Source organism: Narcine bancroftii, chromosome 3 (assembly GCF_036971445.1).
Source record: "Narcine bancroftii isolate sNarBan1 chromosome 3, sNarBan1.hap1, whole genome shotgun sequence".
Taxonomy (NCBI): Eukaryota; Metazoa; Chordata; class Chondrichthyes; order Torpediniformes; family Narcinidae; genus Narcine; species Narcine bancroftii.
In genome coordinates this window covers 11,356,955-11,374,892 of record NC_091471.1, presented here as the reverse complement: position 1 = coordinate 11,374,892, position 17,938 = coordinate 11,356,955, and the positions used below count along the sequence as shown (strand labels likewise).

The 17,938-nt window shown below is 45.3% G+C and overlaps 1 protein-coding gene across 1 annotated transcript in view; it reads left to right on the top strand.

Annotated features, from left to right (window-relative positions):
* Nucleotides 1–17,938, top strand: part of LOC138756972 (transcription factor COE3-like) — a 462,275-nt gene that overhangs the window by 147,153 nt on the left and 297,184 nt on the right. The gene's annotated exons all lie outside the window — the stretch shown is intronic.

Here is a 17,938-nt window from a genome sequence, read left to right as displayed (position 1 = left end):
AAACAAGGTTTTTACTTAAATGTGCTATGGCCCCAATCGGGGGTGGGGAAGACCCTTGCTGAGAATGGCTGTTTCTCGTGGATGTCGCTTTTCAGCTGTGTGACTGCCCCTTTAAGAATTCCTGCAACCATCCTATTAAATATATTCCCTCCAACACCTGCTCATTAATGAGCACCGAACGTTTGGTTTTTTAAAACCATTAATTTCTTTCATGCAAAATATTGTTAAGGGAGCTGGTTCGTGAAGTTTGCTTTCACATCTGGAAAGGAGGGACGAAAAAGAGGTTGGGTGATCGGAATGGGCTTTGAGGGAGGGAAAGGGGAAGTAGGAAGCGAGTGATTAAGGCAATGAATTTATTGTCATATCTATAGTACAATGCACTGAAATTCTTTCTATAGTATTCAGTTCTGGTCATCTCATTACAAGGAAGGATATGGAAGCTTTGGAGCAGAGGATTGGAGAATGTGTTTCATGAGGCAAGATTGACAGAACTTGGGCTTTTCTTTTTGGAGTGAAGAAGGATGAGGGGCGACTTAATGGAGGTCTGCAACATTATGAGTGGCAACCAGCACTTTCTTCCCGGAGCGACAATACCAGAGGACATGTACAGATGTTGTGGGAAGATTTCAGTGGTAGGTCCTTTACGCAGGGAGTGGATTGCCAGGGGTGGTGGTGGAAGCTGGTACGATAGGGTCACTTGAAAGACACAAGAAAAATAGACGGTTTTGGATGTGAAGTTGAGTAGGTTTACATAGTTTGGCACAACATCATGGGCCGAAGGGCCTATCCTGTGCTGTAATGTTCTGCATTGCTATAACTGTGCCAGAAACCTGGGTTCAAATCCGGAGCTGTCTGTCAAGAATTTGTGCGTTCTCCCTGTGTCTGCGAGGGTTTCCTCCGGCTGCCCTACAAAAAATGTACGGAGATTGGAGGTTCATTCACGTTTTGGGGGGCACGGGCTCGTGGGCTAGAAGGGTCTGTAATAAGGTGGTGTGCCAATTTTTTTTGTAGGCGTGAATGTCAGATAGATGACGAAGGTGCCGAGTGAACAAGGGAGGGCAAATCAGAGAGAGTTTGAGAAAGGGAGAGATGAGATCGAGGGGGACAAAATTAAAAGCATTTTAAAATTTAAACATATAGCATAATTACAGGCCCTTTCGGCCCATGAACCCCTGCCACCAATTTAACCTGATTGACCTACAATCCCCGGTACATTTTGAATGGTGGGAGGAAACCGGAGCACCCGGAGGAAACCCAAGCAGACTCAAGGAGAACGAGGAAACTCCTTTACAGACAGGGCCGGATTCAAACAGTGGTCCCTATCGTTGGCACTGTGGCTATGTTGCTCACCCTGTCGCCCCACTCATGAAGGAGGTGCAAAAAGGAGGGGAAGAGTGGAAAAAAAGGAAGGAGTGAAATAGAAAACCAAATTGAATTGTCTGTCTGAGTTAATGGTCTTAACTGGCAGGAAATGGTTGTCTCACACAGCCTGCCATTAAGGGAGTGTGCAAACCACACACAAGCCAGTGGGCCCTTCATCCTGTCAGGGTTAGTTAGGCCTGAAACAAAACAATCCACAGAAATATCAAGTGAGCAAAAGGTTACAGATGCTTTGCATTAGTTTAAGTGCCATATAAAATAATGGGCTAAAGGTGCTGGTTTTCCTTTCACCAGGATTGTGTTGGGAAAGAAAAACAGCCATTGAAATGTGACTGGCCCCCTTGCTGAGCCTGTTAAACTCGACACCGCAACCAGAGACATTTCAGGCCCCTTTTGCAAGGCCTTTGATTTCTTCATTGGAGCACCTTTGCTTCTGCACACAGAATGGTGCGATGCAATGATTTACTGTCTCATACTCCAGGATTAATTTGCCATGTTGCTGGAATTCCTGCATACACAATCCCATATTCCTGTTTAGTAAAACCTCTGGGTAGTTCTAAAATGTCAACTAGATATACTGACTGCTGTGGCCAGAATCCACTTTCACTCCCTGATGTGCTTTACTGACTGAAGGGTTGTTGGTTTTGAGGTTGTTGAGGTTCATAGGAAATTATTTTCATCCGGAGTGACGTGCAGTCTGGATTCAAGCACTGCTCCCTCCTGGAAATGATGGCGAATGCTGGAGATACTCGGGAGGTCGGGTAGCATCTGCGGAGAGGGAAACCGTTAGTCCAAATCTGCCCTCCTACCATTCCAACCCCAAGTCCCAAGCTGTCATAATTCCTGGCCCCGTCACTTCCACGCATCCGTGTGATGTAGGAGACCGTATTGCCCATCGTGTCTCTGCTGGGTCACAAAGCAATTCATTCCACGGTATGGTTAGCACAATGCTGTAACAGCACCAACGATCAGGACCGGGCTTCATTTCCCGCACTACCTGTAAGGAGCTTGATCTTCTCCCCATGTCTGCATGGGTTTCCTCCGGCTCCTCTCGTTTCCTCCCACTGCTCCAAAAACAAACGTATTGGGAATTTACGTCAATTGGGTGCCATGGACTCATGGACAGAAAGGGCCTGTTACTGTGCAGCGTGTGTAAATTTTAAAAAAATTAAAAATCTTCACCCCTCCTAAACCACCCCCCACCGGCAAACACACGCACACATACACACACACACACACACACACACACGCACAGACACACGCACACACACACGCATGCACGCACACACACGCACGCACACACACACACGCACACACGCACGCACACACACACGCACACACACGCACACACACACATACACACATGCACACACATGCACGCACACACACACACATGCACGCACACACACACGCACACACGCACATATGCACCGGCACTCATGTGCACTCACATACGCACACAGACTCAAATACACAATCACTCACAGAAAGGCCCTCACAAACATAGACATACACATACACACACACACATACACACACACACACACAAAAGTGTGGAGAAACCCAAGCACCCAGAGGAAATCCTGATGGTCACAGGGAGAAGGTGCAAACTCCACACAGACAACACCCAAGGCACGATTAAACTCAGACTGTAGAACTATGAGAAACTACCTCCACTAGCTTCAATATCACGCTATCAAAACTTCCATCCCATCCTCTGCTTCTGCAGACTGCACACAGTATGGGGTTATTCAGCGTGGACACTGAAGACCAGGGTGTCAGTGTGGGAACTGCACACAGTATCAGGTGGCTGATCCAGCTGTCTCCCAGTCCAAACTTCCCAGGATTGAGGCCCTAATGAAACTTGGTTTGGATGAGTCCAAATGACCTCCTCGATTCCCTCTAAAATCTCTTCCGTCTCGCCTTATAAAACCATAAGATATGCAAGTAGAAATGGGCTATTTAGCCCATTGACATACAATGAACTGATCCATTTTCCCATTCAGCCCCACCAACTGGCCTCTCTATAACCTTTGATAACCTGGTTTAACATGAATCTATCAATCTCTGCCTTAAATATCCCCAATGATCTGACCTCCACAACCGCCTGTGGCAACAGATTCCACAGATGTACTACCCTCTGGCTGAAGAAATTCCGAAGCGTTTCTGTCTTGCAGTCCTTCCACTGTTTGATTTTGGAGCGGTGAGAGGAAACCAAAGGAGCCGGAGGAATCCCACACAGACAAGGGGAGAACATACAACTCCTTACAGGTAAAACCTCTCATTCCAGGATCGTTTACCCTGGGCAGAAAAAAAAACTGAGTAGTCACTTTATCCATTCTTTCCAGAGGAAAATCTCAGAAATCATTCAAGAGGCAATCAGATGTTTCTGGGAGAGAAGAGGGACCATGTCAGAGGGCAAGGTGACAGGTAGACAGGATTAGTCGGCCTGAGACAGGTAGAATTGTTGGTCCCTATGGACACATTTAGTGTCTCATGGTACTGTGAAGTCATTGTGGATTTGGTCAGACTTGCGGGAATTGCAACTTCATGGGTCAAGTTACAGAGGAACTGACCCATAGGTCAGCCTGATCCATGGATGGTTAATGCATTCCTGAAGGGCATAGAGATGGGGATCAACATCTGGACAAAGTGAAGAGGATAAAATGTATGAGGGATATGAGGGGTACGTTTTATACACAGAGAATTGTGGGTGCCTGGAATGCATTGCTGGGGTGGTGATGGGAGGCTGGAATATTAGGGGCATTTAAGAGACTCTTAGACAGGCACATGATGAAAGGAAAATAGAGAGTTGCGAGGGTTTCGTTTTATTTTGGTAGGAATATATAAGGCCAGCATAACATGGAGGGCCTGTACGATACTGCAGTGTTCGATGTTCTTTAGGTAAGAGAGAGCCATGAATATATCTGTGGGCTGGTAATAAAGAGGGAGGGATTAATTATTGACTTGTAGACCTGAGTTCAAATCTCACCACAGCAGCTGGGGGAAATTAGTTAATTGAGTAAATCTACTTATCATAAAACTACGCGTTGTCGTAAACACCCATCTGGTTTATGAATGTCCTGTGGCTAAGAAACTCATCCACTTGCCTGAATCCTGGGTAACGTGGCCGATCTGAACCCTGGTGCAGGAACGAGATGCCAGAGGTATCTCCGGAACCGAGTGCACTCTCGACGTTTGAGCAGACAGAAAGGGCTTTGAAGTTGCAAAGAACAATCTGCCGGAGGAACTTAGTGGGTCAAGCAGCATCGGTGGAAGAAAAAAAGAATGGTTGACACTTTGAGATAGATAAATATTCGCAGTTGCAGTTAATAGAAGGAAATCAGTAATGTTTTAATAGTCCAGACAGTCCTTTGGAAGTCTTGGGGTAAATTTATTTTTATGGTTAGTGGGCGGCACCGTGAGTGCCGTGGTTAGCGCAATACTCTTACAGGATCATCAACTCGGGTTCGAGTCTGGCGCTGTCTGTGAGGAGTTTGGACATTCTCCCTGTGCTCTGGTTTCCCAAAGCCGTACAGGGCTGGTCGGTTGATAAATCGTATGGCTGTATTTGGGCAGCGCGGGCTCAGTAAGGGCTGCGAGCATGCTGTACCTCTAAATTAAAAAAGTATGAGGTGCTTCAAGAGCTGATACCTGTTGAGCAAAAACTGTTCTCGGACCAGAAGTGTTGAACTTCAGGCTTCTGCACCTTCATTCTCTCGAGAAGAGATTGTGATCATGGCAATAGTCCTTTATGATGTTGGGTGCCCTCTTGAGGCCACACCTTAATATGGATCTGTTGGAAGGTTTTTGTCTTATTGATCTGTATAATTACTCTGTACAGTGAAAGAAGTGTGTATTTAATTATTCATATGGAGATTGTATAAATTGCCTGTTAGGATATTTTCACCATCTAAGTGTTGATTCAACGATTACTGTTGATATGGAACAGCGATCAATTTAAGTTTCTATTTCACAATTTGTCTGGATTATTTGATATTTTGAAAGCTTGGTTTCTAACTATTAGTGTGGCATGTTGATCCCTTTAAAGAATGTTATCCACAGTTAACCTCTGTTATTCAGAACACTCAAACTTTAGGGATGGACTTTCAGATTTCCTGCATTATTGGAATGAATATTGATTTTTAATTCAGTTCTTTTTGTAAGTTACACAGAAATATATATTAAAGAAAACCCAGTGAATTGCAAGGGAGCTTGCGATGCATGCCCCAGTAATCAAAGGAAACAAAATGTTATTCGCAACCCGGTAGTAGCTGATTCTGGCCATTTCAAGATTCAATGTTCTTTTATTGTCATGCAATAAAACAGGTGTAATATTACACGAAATTTCATTTAGTCCGCCGTAAGGCAGAGAAAGATTTGCCATCGGCAGAAATACCTGGTGCCCCATACAGTCAGGGAAAGAGAAGCAAAAGAGAGTAATTCCCCTCCCCATCCCCACCAAGGCACTCCCGCAGCCTCTACAGCCGCACATACATAAGTCCCATCGGCAACCCGAGCTCCAGATCTAAACCTCCGACACAATTTCCCCACCACCCCCCCCCCCCCCAATATACCCATATCAACCTAGTACGTTTTGGACAGTGGGAGGAAACCGAAAACCGAAATACCCGGAGGAAATGCACACAGACACGGGGGAAGAAATGACAGAGAGCGCCGGAGGAAAAGGGAGAGTGAGAAATCAGGCCCAGGTGACCTAAAGGGCAGTGGGGGAACAAAAACCAGGTTTCAAGGGAAGACTAGAATCCAGATCCCAGTATATTTAGAGTCACAGGGATCGTCATGCAATGGACAGATCATCAGATTGTGGATTGTCAGGGTTTTACTCTTGGAGTGGACTGTTCCTGTCAGAGCTTGGCTGCTCATTGAAAGGTTGTCATGACCCAATTATACACCTGAAGAGCTGGAGCAAGTCATGGGATAAGGCGGCATCCATGGAATCCATTCCTTTCCACGGATGCTGCCTGACCCACTGACTTCCTCCAACACTTTCTTGGTGCGTTGCCTCAGCTCCCCCAGCATCTTCAGACTTCCTGCTGAACTCTCACGTTGTGGACCCCTTTGTGCACCAAGATAATGATTACACCTTGAACTTGAGTGGGTCGCTTCAGTGCTGCACCCAGCGGAAATACTCCGAATGCGTTTACGCAAGTGTTTTTCACCAGCTGAGTTACAGTGTAGAGTTTGAGCTTGCAGAGAGCTCTCAGGTATTTGCAGGGGGCTGATATACAAACGTGCTGGAGGTCACGGAGCATCCACAGAAAGAAAAAGGCAGCCAAGGTTTTGTGCTTGAGCCCTTTGTCAGGAACAAGGAAGAGCAGGTGGATGTCTGGATAAAACACGAGAGGAACGAAAAGGTAGGGGGAGGGGAGGAAGGAAGGGGAAGTAAAACAGGGTTAGTGGGAGAGAGAAGGCGCTTGGAAATCACCCGTCCCCACTTAGCAGGAGATGCCTTGAGACTAAATTCATGCTTAGTATGAGTGTCATATTACCCAAACGTGAAACAACTATGGCAAATCCAAAGTGGACCTTGCCCACTTTGAGGTGGTAGGTGGATACAAATGAGTGGGTATAATGGAAAGATGCTGAGAAGTAAGAGGAGGAAAGGATGGAGGGGAGCTAAGTTCTCTGATGGAAGGAAGACAAGAGAATGGGGATCTGGAAGAAAGGAGACAGAGAGGTAAAATGCCAAGGAAGGGGGTATTGATATTGATGTCGTCTTGTTGGAGACAGCTGAGATGGAATATAAAGTATTGTTCCTCCAATATGTGGGTGCTTTTGATTTGACCGTACATGAGGCCAAGAACAGACATTAAAAAAACCATTAAAACATTACAGCACTGTACAGGCCCTTCCGCCTTCCAGATTATGCCGAACCATATAAAACTGCTAAACCCTCCCTATTCTATAAACCTCTCCTTTCGTCCATGAGCCAATCTTATAGTCTCTTAAAGGCCCCCAATGTTTCAGCCTCCTGGCAAGGCCATCCAGGCCTTACCAACTCTCTGGGTAAAACAACTTACCCCTACGCTTCCCTCCCTTAATTTTATATATGTGTCCTCTAGTGGTTGTTATTCCCACCCTAGGAAACAGGTATTGGCTGTTCAACCTATCTAGGCCTCACATAATTTTGTAGACCTCGATCAAGTCCTCTCTCATCCTTCTACGTCCCAAAGAGAAAAGTCCCAGCTCTGCCAACCTTGACATGTTTGTGTGCCAATGGGGTGTGGATTCAAACTGGCTGGCCACCGGGTGGAGGTGCTCAATGAAGAGATCTCCAAGTCCGAGCCCAGCCTCACTGATGTAGGCCACATTGGGAGCATTGAATGCATTAGATGACCCTGGCAGATGCATGCAAAGTGTTATTTCACTTGGAAGGACTGCTTGAGGCCCTGAATGGGAGTGAGGGAGGAGATGTGGGTGCAAGTGTATCATATCTTGCAGGCACAGGGCGAGGTACTACATGGGAACAGATGAGTAGACGATGGAGTACTGGAAGGAATGGTCCCCATGAAAAGTGGAGAGGGTGGGGAGGGGATGATATATCTGCTGGTGGGATTCCATTGTAGGTAGAACAAATTGTGGAGGATAATATGTTTTACATAGATGCCTGGTAGCTGAGGATAAAGGGAACCCTATCCCTGTAAGCTTCTCACAGTGGGAAGCAGCCAGGGCAAATGTTCATGAAATAGAGGAGAGGGTGAGGACTAAGCTAATGGCAGTAAAAAGGACAACATGTTTCTTGGAGAAGGAGGACATCTCAGGTTTTCTGAAGAAGGACATTGGAAATGGATCTGAAGAAGGAAGAAATCTCAGATATTCTGATGAAGATGGACATCTCAGATGAAGTCTTCCAGACAGGGGCAAGGTCCACTTTGGATTTGCCATAGTTGTTTCACATTTGGGTAATATGACACTCATACTAAGCATGAATTTAATCTCAAGGCATCTCCTGCTAAGTGGGAACGGGCAATTTTCTCTCTCCCACTAACCTGGAGCCACAGCAGTCAGCGGTGAGGTTGAGCTGAGCAGTCCTGGGAGCATTGATCAGCCTCACACGCTCAGTCACTGCAGTGGCTCTACTACCACCAGCTCACTCTGCCATCACAGCTTCTTCTGTGATTCTCTCCCACACACTGTTTTTGTTCAGATTCCAGATTTATTGTTAGAGTACGTACATGACATCGTGTACAACCCTGAGATCCCTTTTTCCTGCAGGTGCGCAGAAATACCACTAATTGGTAGTGCAAAAAATAAACTGTACACAGCGTAAAACATGTCTGCAAACAAAAGAGCTGTAAACAGATAATAAATGTAAACAAACTGCAATGCAGAGAGAGCAAATAAAATCAATAAAGAGCACAAGAATTCTTAAACAAGTCCCTGATTGAGTTTGCTGTCGAAGAGTCTGATAGTGGAGGGGGAGCAGCTGTTCCTGAACCTGGTGGCACGAGTCTTGTGGCACCTACACCTCCTTCCTGAAGGCGGCAGCAAGAACAGAGCGTGCGCTGGGTAGCATGGATCTTTGGTGATCGATGCTGCCATTTCCAACTTACAACCAATTTGGGTGCTGAGAGAAACATGATAGGATGCAGACGCTGCGATTGTAATACAAACACCGAAATGTTGGAGGAACTCGGCTGATCTACTTAGCATCTATAGTTCTGAACCGTTCTCAGGAATGGAACTAACCTGCTTTGATATTGGCAGGTGGAGCTTTAAATTGAATGAGTGGTGTGGAGCCTTGGATCATTGATTCTGACCAATGTAATGACATACATGATGCCATGCTTCACTATTTGGGTGGTGTTATCGTGGAGCTACACTATTATGTATGTGCTGGCCCGTCCCCTGAACCTGTGGCTCCTCCCTATCAGATATCCCTATAAAGCCCAATCTCCCTCAGTACCTGCCTTGGAACTGGGCCAGCAACATGCAAGCTGTGCTGACACTTTAAGGTGATTAAAGCTTATTTATCACAATTCTCTGTCTGATTGGGGTTAATTGGTAGTACAGTTATCTTAATTTTAAAATATTTTAACGGCACATCATGGATCGAAGGTTGTTCCGGAACAATTACCCCCAATGAACCTACCAACACTTTATGTTTTGGAGGGTGGGAGGAAACCAGAGCACTTGGAGAAAACCCACACAGGTAATGAGGAGGATGTACAAACTCTTTACAGACACTGACGGATTCGAACCTGGGTCACTGGCACTTTAATAGCACTACACTAACCGCTACTCTAACTGCACGACCCATAATGCATTGGTCATTTATATCGAACTATTTTTGTAGAACATACGAGCTGGCAGTGGCCGTCAGCATCGAGTCCACGCTGCTGAAGACCCAACTGCGCTGGGTGGGTCACGTCTCCAGATTGGAGGACCATCGCTTTCCCAAGATCGTGTTATATGGCGTGCTCTCCACTGGCCACCGTGACAGAGGTGCACCAAAGAAGAGGTACAAGGACTGCCTAAGGAAATCTCTTGGTGCCTGCCACATTGACCACCGCCAGTGGGCTGATATCACCTCCAACCGTGCATCTTGGCGCCTCACAGTTCGGCGGGCAGCAACCTTCTTTGAAGAAGACCGCAGAGCCCACCTCACTGACAAAAGACAAAGGAGGAAAAACCCAACACCCAACCCCAACCAACCAATTTTCCCTTGCAACCATTGCAACCGTGCCTGCCTGTCCTGCATCGGACTTGTCAGTCACCAACAAGCCTGCAGCAGACGTGGACATTACCCCTCCATAAATCTTCGTCTGTGAAGCCAAGCCAAAGAAAAGACTTGGCTGTCAGATGACTGTCAGAGCAGGTCAGGGATGCAAGTACAGTAAAACCCCCGTTATCCGGAATTCAAGCAAAAGGCAGCCTCAAACAACCAGACAATAAACTTAAATAAAATAAATAGTTAAAAATTACTGGCATACCTCGCCATTAGTTCACCAATCAAGCAATCTCAAGCAACTGGAACATTCACTTATCTGGTGACCATCCATCCCATCATAGGTGCCGGATAGCAGGGGTTTTACTGTTGTTCTGTCCTAATACTTGGACTGATTTAGCCGATGATGGCTAGTCCTAGGCTCTGCCCTTGCTCTACTGAAACATAGTAAACATATTTCATCAAGTTTCTTATCCCGATTAAAACAAATCATTTGACATGCCTGGTCTGGATTTCCAGGTATGATGGCACTGAAGTCATGGCAGACTGGGTGTGGGAAAACATCCTCAAACTCAGAATCGATTTGGAATTCATTCTTCTCTACATCAGAGAAACTGGACACAGATTGGTAGATTGTTTCGCTGAGCACCTTTGCTCTGTCTGCAGCAATGGCAGAGATCTCCCCGCCCCTTTCTTGCACCCATGCAACTCTCCATGGCCTCATGCACTGCCAAACTGAGGCCACCTGAAAATTTGAGGAGAAACACCTGATATTCTGTCTGGGCACTCTCTAACTGGATGGCATTAACGTCAACATGGCCATTCAGCCCCTCTTCTCCCTATACCTCTGTCTTCTTTCCTCCAGCTCTCCACCCATTCCCTCTCCATTCAGAGACCTAACTTTCCCCCTCTCATTTCTCAAATTCTTTTTTTCATTTGGGCCCTTCCACCCATATCCACTTATGACCTCTTGCCTGTGGGCCAGTGCTCCTCCCCCTGCCCCTCTCCAAACTTTTTAATTTTTTTACAAACATTTAGACATACAAGAGCAGTAACAGGACCTTTTGGCCCATGAGCCCGTGCCGCCCAATTACACCCAATTAACCAACAATCCCCGGTGCGTTTTTGAATGGTGGAAGGAAACTGGAGCCCCTGGGGGAAAACCCACACAGATATGGGGAAAATGTACAAACTCCTTACAGACGGCGCGGGACCCGATCGCTGGTGCAGTAAAGGCGTTGCACTGACCACTCCGCCAACGTGAGGCCCCTGCGCCAACCATGCCGCCCGTACCTTGATGATGGGCTCATTGGTCATGTATCTTTATCTTTGCTACACGAAGAACGCTGCTTGACTTTCTGAGTTTCTCCAGCATTTTTGTGTAAATCTTGATTTGAATTTCTCCACTGTTATATTGGATTCACATTGTCTTCTAATTTGCCATTTTAATTCTAACGATGCAGCATGGTAGAAGGCCCTCCATGAAACCCGCGCCACTCAATTCCACCCAATTAACTACCGAACCTGAGTGGCTTTGAGGTGGAGGTAACTGGGGTACCCAGAGAAAACTCACACAAGTCAAGGGAAGAACTCCTTATAGACACCGCCGAATTTGAACCCCAGTCGCTAAACGTGACAATTTTAAGCACAAAATAATCCTGAAAAACTCTATTGTCAGTGTAAATCTAACCGTAAGGATAGAATGCGGGGGCTGGCTTCATAGCCAGCTTTTCCAATGAAAAGCTAACCTTTTGGAAACTTTATGTCCAATTATCTTTCTGGAGTTTTGATCCATTGAAGTCCAATATCAAACTATTTTGGAGCTGCTTTGGAAAGATATGTATTTAACATTTTGTCTGGGCAATTGATCTGTTGGAAGATTTTGTTTTAATCGAATCATTTGTCTGCAACATTGATTCATTGGGTCATCCCAACAGTTGAGGATTCAGTGCCCTGATGCAATGTATTGAACTTTTAGTATGGAGCGTTGGTACATTGGAAGCTTCCTTGTAGATACTGCTGTCTTCAATTGCTTCATTAGAAAACCTTGCTTAAGTTCAAAGTCAAGTTTATTATCATCTGAGTGCACAGGCACAACCCGACGAAGCAGCGACCTCTGGACTTCAGTGTTAAAACACATAGCCAGACATAACACAGATACATTCGAGCAATAAATATTCAATACATATCTACCGGGGTTGGCCAATCCACGGCTCGCAAGTCACATGCAGCTCTTTGACATATAATCTGCAGCTCGCGTAAATATATTGGCTGAGCCAGGAATAGTAGTTTTAGTGGGCGCGGGTTGAGTTCGCGTGATTGTGAATCAAACTTGGAAGCTTATTGTATGTGGCTCTTACATTAGGCAAGTTTGGTCACCCCTTTATATATAAATTTTTAATTTTTTTTATACACACATGCACATATATAAATGAAAAGTGTCGAATTAAATAGTAGAGTGTTGGAGGGTTTGTTTCTATGAGGAATTCATTCAGTCGTTCAGTAGTCTCACTGCTTGTGAGAAGAAGCTGTTTCTTAGCCTGACGGTTTTGGTGCTGATACTCCTGTATCTCTTTCCCGACGAGAGTAACTGGAAGATGCTGTGTGAGGGGTGTATCTGTCTGTCTGCAGTAATGATCATTGGGAGGCACTGAACCGTATTAATAACTTATTGATAGCTTTATATATTAGTGTGAATTATTAATCCATTGTATCTATTGTTTCCCTTATTGATGAATTACATACCTCGTATCGAACAACTGCTTTTGTGAATTAATTTGCTGAAGGAACAGTATAACAATTAGATGGCAATCAACTTGACTTATTCTGATCTTATCTGCAATGTTGCAGGCAGATAAGGCTTTAGTTGGATGCCGCCTGTAATATTGCCTTCGGTTCTTGTCACTTCAATGCAGGATGTGGATACAACACTGAGGATGCAAAGGAGATTTACAAGGGTGCTGCCCGGATTGGAGAGCATCCCTTTTTGGGATAGGTTGAGTAAACTTGGAGCGACGGAGGATGAGGGGTGACCAGAAAGATGATGAGAGGCCTTGATTTGTGTGGATGGCCAGAGGCTTTTTCCCAGGGCTGAAATGGCTAACACTGGGGGCGTTGTTTTCAGGTGTTTGGGAGTAAGTTCAGTGAGGATGTAATAGGTAAATTCTTCACACAGAGAGTGGAGGGTGCCGGCAACAGTGGTGGAGGCCGTTACAATCGGATCTTTTAAGAGACAGCTAGATTGGTTCATGGAACTGAGAAAAATGGAGGATTATGCAGTGGGAAAATTCGCGGGCAGTTGTCAGTTATTAGGTTGGCACAACACTGTGGGCTGAATGGCCTGTAGATTTCTATGTTCTATGTAAAGAGAACAGGAGGTGATATTACTTATATGAAGGGGGAAATAACATGGGAGAGGGGCCAGGGTTATAGGGAGCAGGACAGAAGGTGTGACACATGTAGAGGGAAAGGAAACAGAAGCCCCTTTCACACTTCCAAGTGCCGAGTGTGAAAGCAAAATCAGCTCAATGCGGGTGTCAGATGACGTCATCTCATGTCGGGGATTGACGGCCTCGACCCCAGTACAATCCCCGGTGTCTGCAGATGCCGGCGCTGCAATCAGGCAAGTGTGAAACGGGTAATTGCATTGTGGGATTGAAATACCCAAGTTTTTGCGTGAGTGCAGGAATGCGAAGGAAGAAAAGAGTAAAATGAAGGTATAAACTTTGCTGTGGTAAAGTCACAGTTGTCAGGGGGGGGGTGTGGGGGGGAGTGCGCGGGGAGAGAGAGAGAGAGAGAGAGAGAGAAAATAAATAGCAATAGCAGACAAATTTTAAACAGCGGGGGAAAGTTGGTAGCAGTGTAACACACAATTTATAAAGACTGTGGGAAAAATCAAGGGTGGACCTTGTTTCCCAGAATGCCATGTGGCAGAGAAACCCCCTCCATAAATGCTCCATTGCTGCAGCCGGTTATACAGCCCTTTCTCTGCCACTTGGCATTCTGGGAGGGAAGGTCCACCATCGTTTTCTCCCCACGGTTTTTATAAATTGTACGTGATAATGCTACCAACTTTCCCACACTTAGAAATTGTCCACTATTGTTATTTAATGCTAGCACTTTCCCACAGTCCCAAATAAAGGTTTATATAGGTCGGCACATCAACAACAGGGGTTGAAGGGCTCATGCTGTACATAACGTTTAATTGTTATAATTAGGCATGATCAATTTTGTTCAAATATGAGATCATAATACATTGATCAGGATTTAGGGCAGGTCCACCATCGCTCAATGCATAATGACGTCACTGGTTGAAAAGTCCTAACCCCGGGGATGGCTCCTTGCAAGTGTGAAAGCATTCCGCGACCCAGTTAGGAGTGGTCAAGTGTGAAAAGCCAAACCGCCATCCCTATCCCGAGACACTGAACTGCCAATTTAGTGGGATCCAAGTGTGAAAGGGGCTAGAGAGATTCGAGTCAAACAGTGATGTAGACCATAGATTAATAATCAACTTGAAATGGTAGAAAAAAATCCTCATGTGGATTAACATTCCAAAGCCAACAATTAGATACAAGCCTTTCATAGATGAGATGGTCGCCAGAGAATCAGCATACAGTTAAGTGCAGATGAAGTCTGTTGGCTATCAACTCTCTATGGAGTCTCTGACGATCATTTTCATCCCATTCCCCTCATCCTGCCCTACATCCATCCAATATAATTTCTCTCAAGCACTGACCCAATATACAGTCAGACAAGTGACAGTTTGGCTGACGCCAGTCCCAAGCTTCCACAAAGCATTCTCTGCTTCTTCTACCCTTATTACGTGCATCTGCCCATTAGATGTTAGTCTGTGCCCCTTCCTCCCTCCCCTCCTCACCTCCTCCCCAACCCCCATCTTTTTTATTCAGGCAGCTCCCTGTTTTTTTCCATATTGCCGACGGAGGGCTCAGGGGACCTATAGCGCTGTGAGACCTTTGTGCATTGCTTTGTCCAAGATCGGATGAAAGCTCCCAGACCTGAAACGTTAACCTTTCCTCTTTGCACAGATACGGGCTGACATACATTTTAAAATTTATTATTTTTGATTGTCAGCATCTGCAGATTTTCTAATTTTCTTTCCATCTCCTGCCATTAAAAGTACTAAACCATTCTATTTCTCTACCAAAGTGGAATCCACAGATACTGTTAGATATGAAGCTCCAAACAGATCAATATTTCAATACAATAGTTAGACATGTTCAAGCTCACGCTTATTATCATCTGACTGCCCGTTGATACTCCAAACCCGTATGTATATCCCATTTGTCAATAATGTCGGGAGCGTCACGATGAGTCCAACGCTGTTACAGCAATTCGGACCGGGGTTCTATTGCTGTCTGAAAGGATTTGGTAATTCTCTCAGTGTCTGCGGGGGTTCCCCCCCCCACCCCCCCGGGGGCTCTGGTTTCCTCTTTGAAACATACTGGGGTTTTTTAGATTAATGGGGTGCAATTGGGCGTCGTAGGCTTGTAGGCCGAAGTGGCCTGTAACTGTGCTGTATATCTTAAAAGAAAAAGGACAAGGCTCCATGCCTGCCTTTATAGCAACGATCTGAAGCTCCCATAATACTGAGGAGAATAATTATTAGAGCCTCCAACAGAGCAGGTGCTACACAACAATAGACAAGTCCAAATCTTCAAATGCATTGATAATGTACACAGTTTTCAAATGAATCAGGATCTCATATTAAGCTGTATTCAATAATTCAAATATGCTAGACTTCACAAGAACACTGAAATAAAATAACCATATAACCACTTACAGCACAGAACAGGCCAGTTCGGCCCTACTAGTCCATGCCGTAACAAATCCCCACCCTCCTAGTCCCACTGACCAGCACCCGGTCCATACCCCTCCAGTCCTCTCCTCTCCACGTAACGATCCAGTCTTTCCTTAAATGTAACCAATGATCTCGCCTCGACCACGTCTGCCGGAAGCTCATTCCACATCCCCACCACCCTCTGTGTAAAGAAATTTCCCCTCATGTTCCCCTTATAATTTTCCCCCTTCAAACTTAAACCATGCCCTCTAGTTTGAATCTCCCCCACTCTTAATTGAAAAAGCCTATCCACGTTTACTCTGTCTGTCCCTTTTAAAATCTTAAACACCTCTATCAAGTCCCCTCTCAATCTTCTACGCTCCAGAGAAAAAAGCCCCAGTCTGCACAACCTTTCCCTGTAACTCAGACCCTGAAATCCTGTCAACATTCTCGTGAACCTTCTCTGCACTCTCTCTATTTTGTCAAATGAATAAATATTCTAATAAACAGATCAGCAGCTTGCAATGCATCAATGCTCTGCACCAATATAGATTCATGTATGGTACCATGTCAACCAATGGTTGCATAAAATTCTTCAGTGGGGCCAAACTCCACAGGTGTAGTTCAATATGGTTTTGCTGACAATGCTCGACACCAGAATAACAGCTGCAGAGAGGATAACTGGGGGGGTGGGGGGGGGCAGGGGTGACCTTCCCCCACTTCCCTTCCTCCTCTCATCGACGTGCTTCTAATGGATTAATATATCATCTGCCAATTTAGATAGTATGATTCCAATAGACCAGTGGTTCTCAACCTTTCTTATCCGCTCACATACCACCTGAAGTAATCCCTAACTAATCACAGAGCACCTATGGGCGGCACAGTTGGCATAGCGGTTAGGGCCACACTGTTACAATGCCAGCGATTGGAACTGGGGTTCAAATCCCATGCTGTCTGTAAGGTAAGTTCTCCCTATTTCTGTCTGGGTTTTCTCCGGGGGCTCCGTTTTCTCCCACTGTTCAATGTATACCGAAGGTTGTAGATTAATTGCGTGTAATTGGTCACCGCAGGGTTGTCGGCCAAAATGGTCTGTTACTGTGCTGTATTTCAAAATTTAAATAACTAAATAAATAAGGAGAACTTGTTAGAATGTGACTGCGCTTTTCAGTCGAATGACAGTCAGAGCCAAAGCCTGAATACGACTGAGATTGTCTGATCTCGGAAGTTAAGCAGGCTCAGGCCTGGTCAGTACTTGGAGGGGAGACCCCCCCCCCCAGGAACACCAAGTGCTGTAGGTTTCTGTGAGGGGCGCTGGACAAAGTGGCGACTCTCTGTCTGCCTTACGGTTGACAAAAGTTAAAGAATTTCACGTACACTACATTCTAAATGTAGTATTCGTGACAATAACGGAAACTTTGCCTGTACCCAGCAGAGACCTGATCTTAAGGAGGAGATTGATAGGTAGCTAATTAGTCAGGTTATCAAGGGATATAGGGAAAAGGTCAGAATTTGCAACAAGATGTGAGAACGGTTTAGCTCAGGGTGGATTTGCGGAGCAGATGCGATGGGCTGAATGGCCTACTTTTGTTCCTTGAAGATCAAGTGGTTCCAGCATTAGAGTTCCTGTTAGTCCCTTGTAAAGTTTCCATTAATGCTTAATACAAAGATCACAAGGGAGCAAATCGCCAATAATCACCTTTGAAACTTCAAAATGATATTCTCACCAAAAGGTTGACTCAAATCTCAACCCCTCTGAATATTTTATAACCATGCATCTGTCTATATAAAAGTGTAACAATTGTCCCTGCCTCGACCACTTTCCCTGGCAGATTATTCTACTAACACCAATGGTTCTCAATCCTTTTCTTTCCACTCACGGACCACTTTAAGTATTCCTTATGCCATTAGTGTTCTGCGGTTAGTAAGGGATTGCTTAAGGTGTTCTGTGAGTGGAAAGAAAAGCTTGAAAACCCACTGTTTCAATCGTCCCAAATTGACTTGTGTGCACAGTTTCAGAACTCCAAGGAAAAGGGGCCAATGAGAATTTTTCTCAAGCAAAATATTTCAGT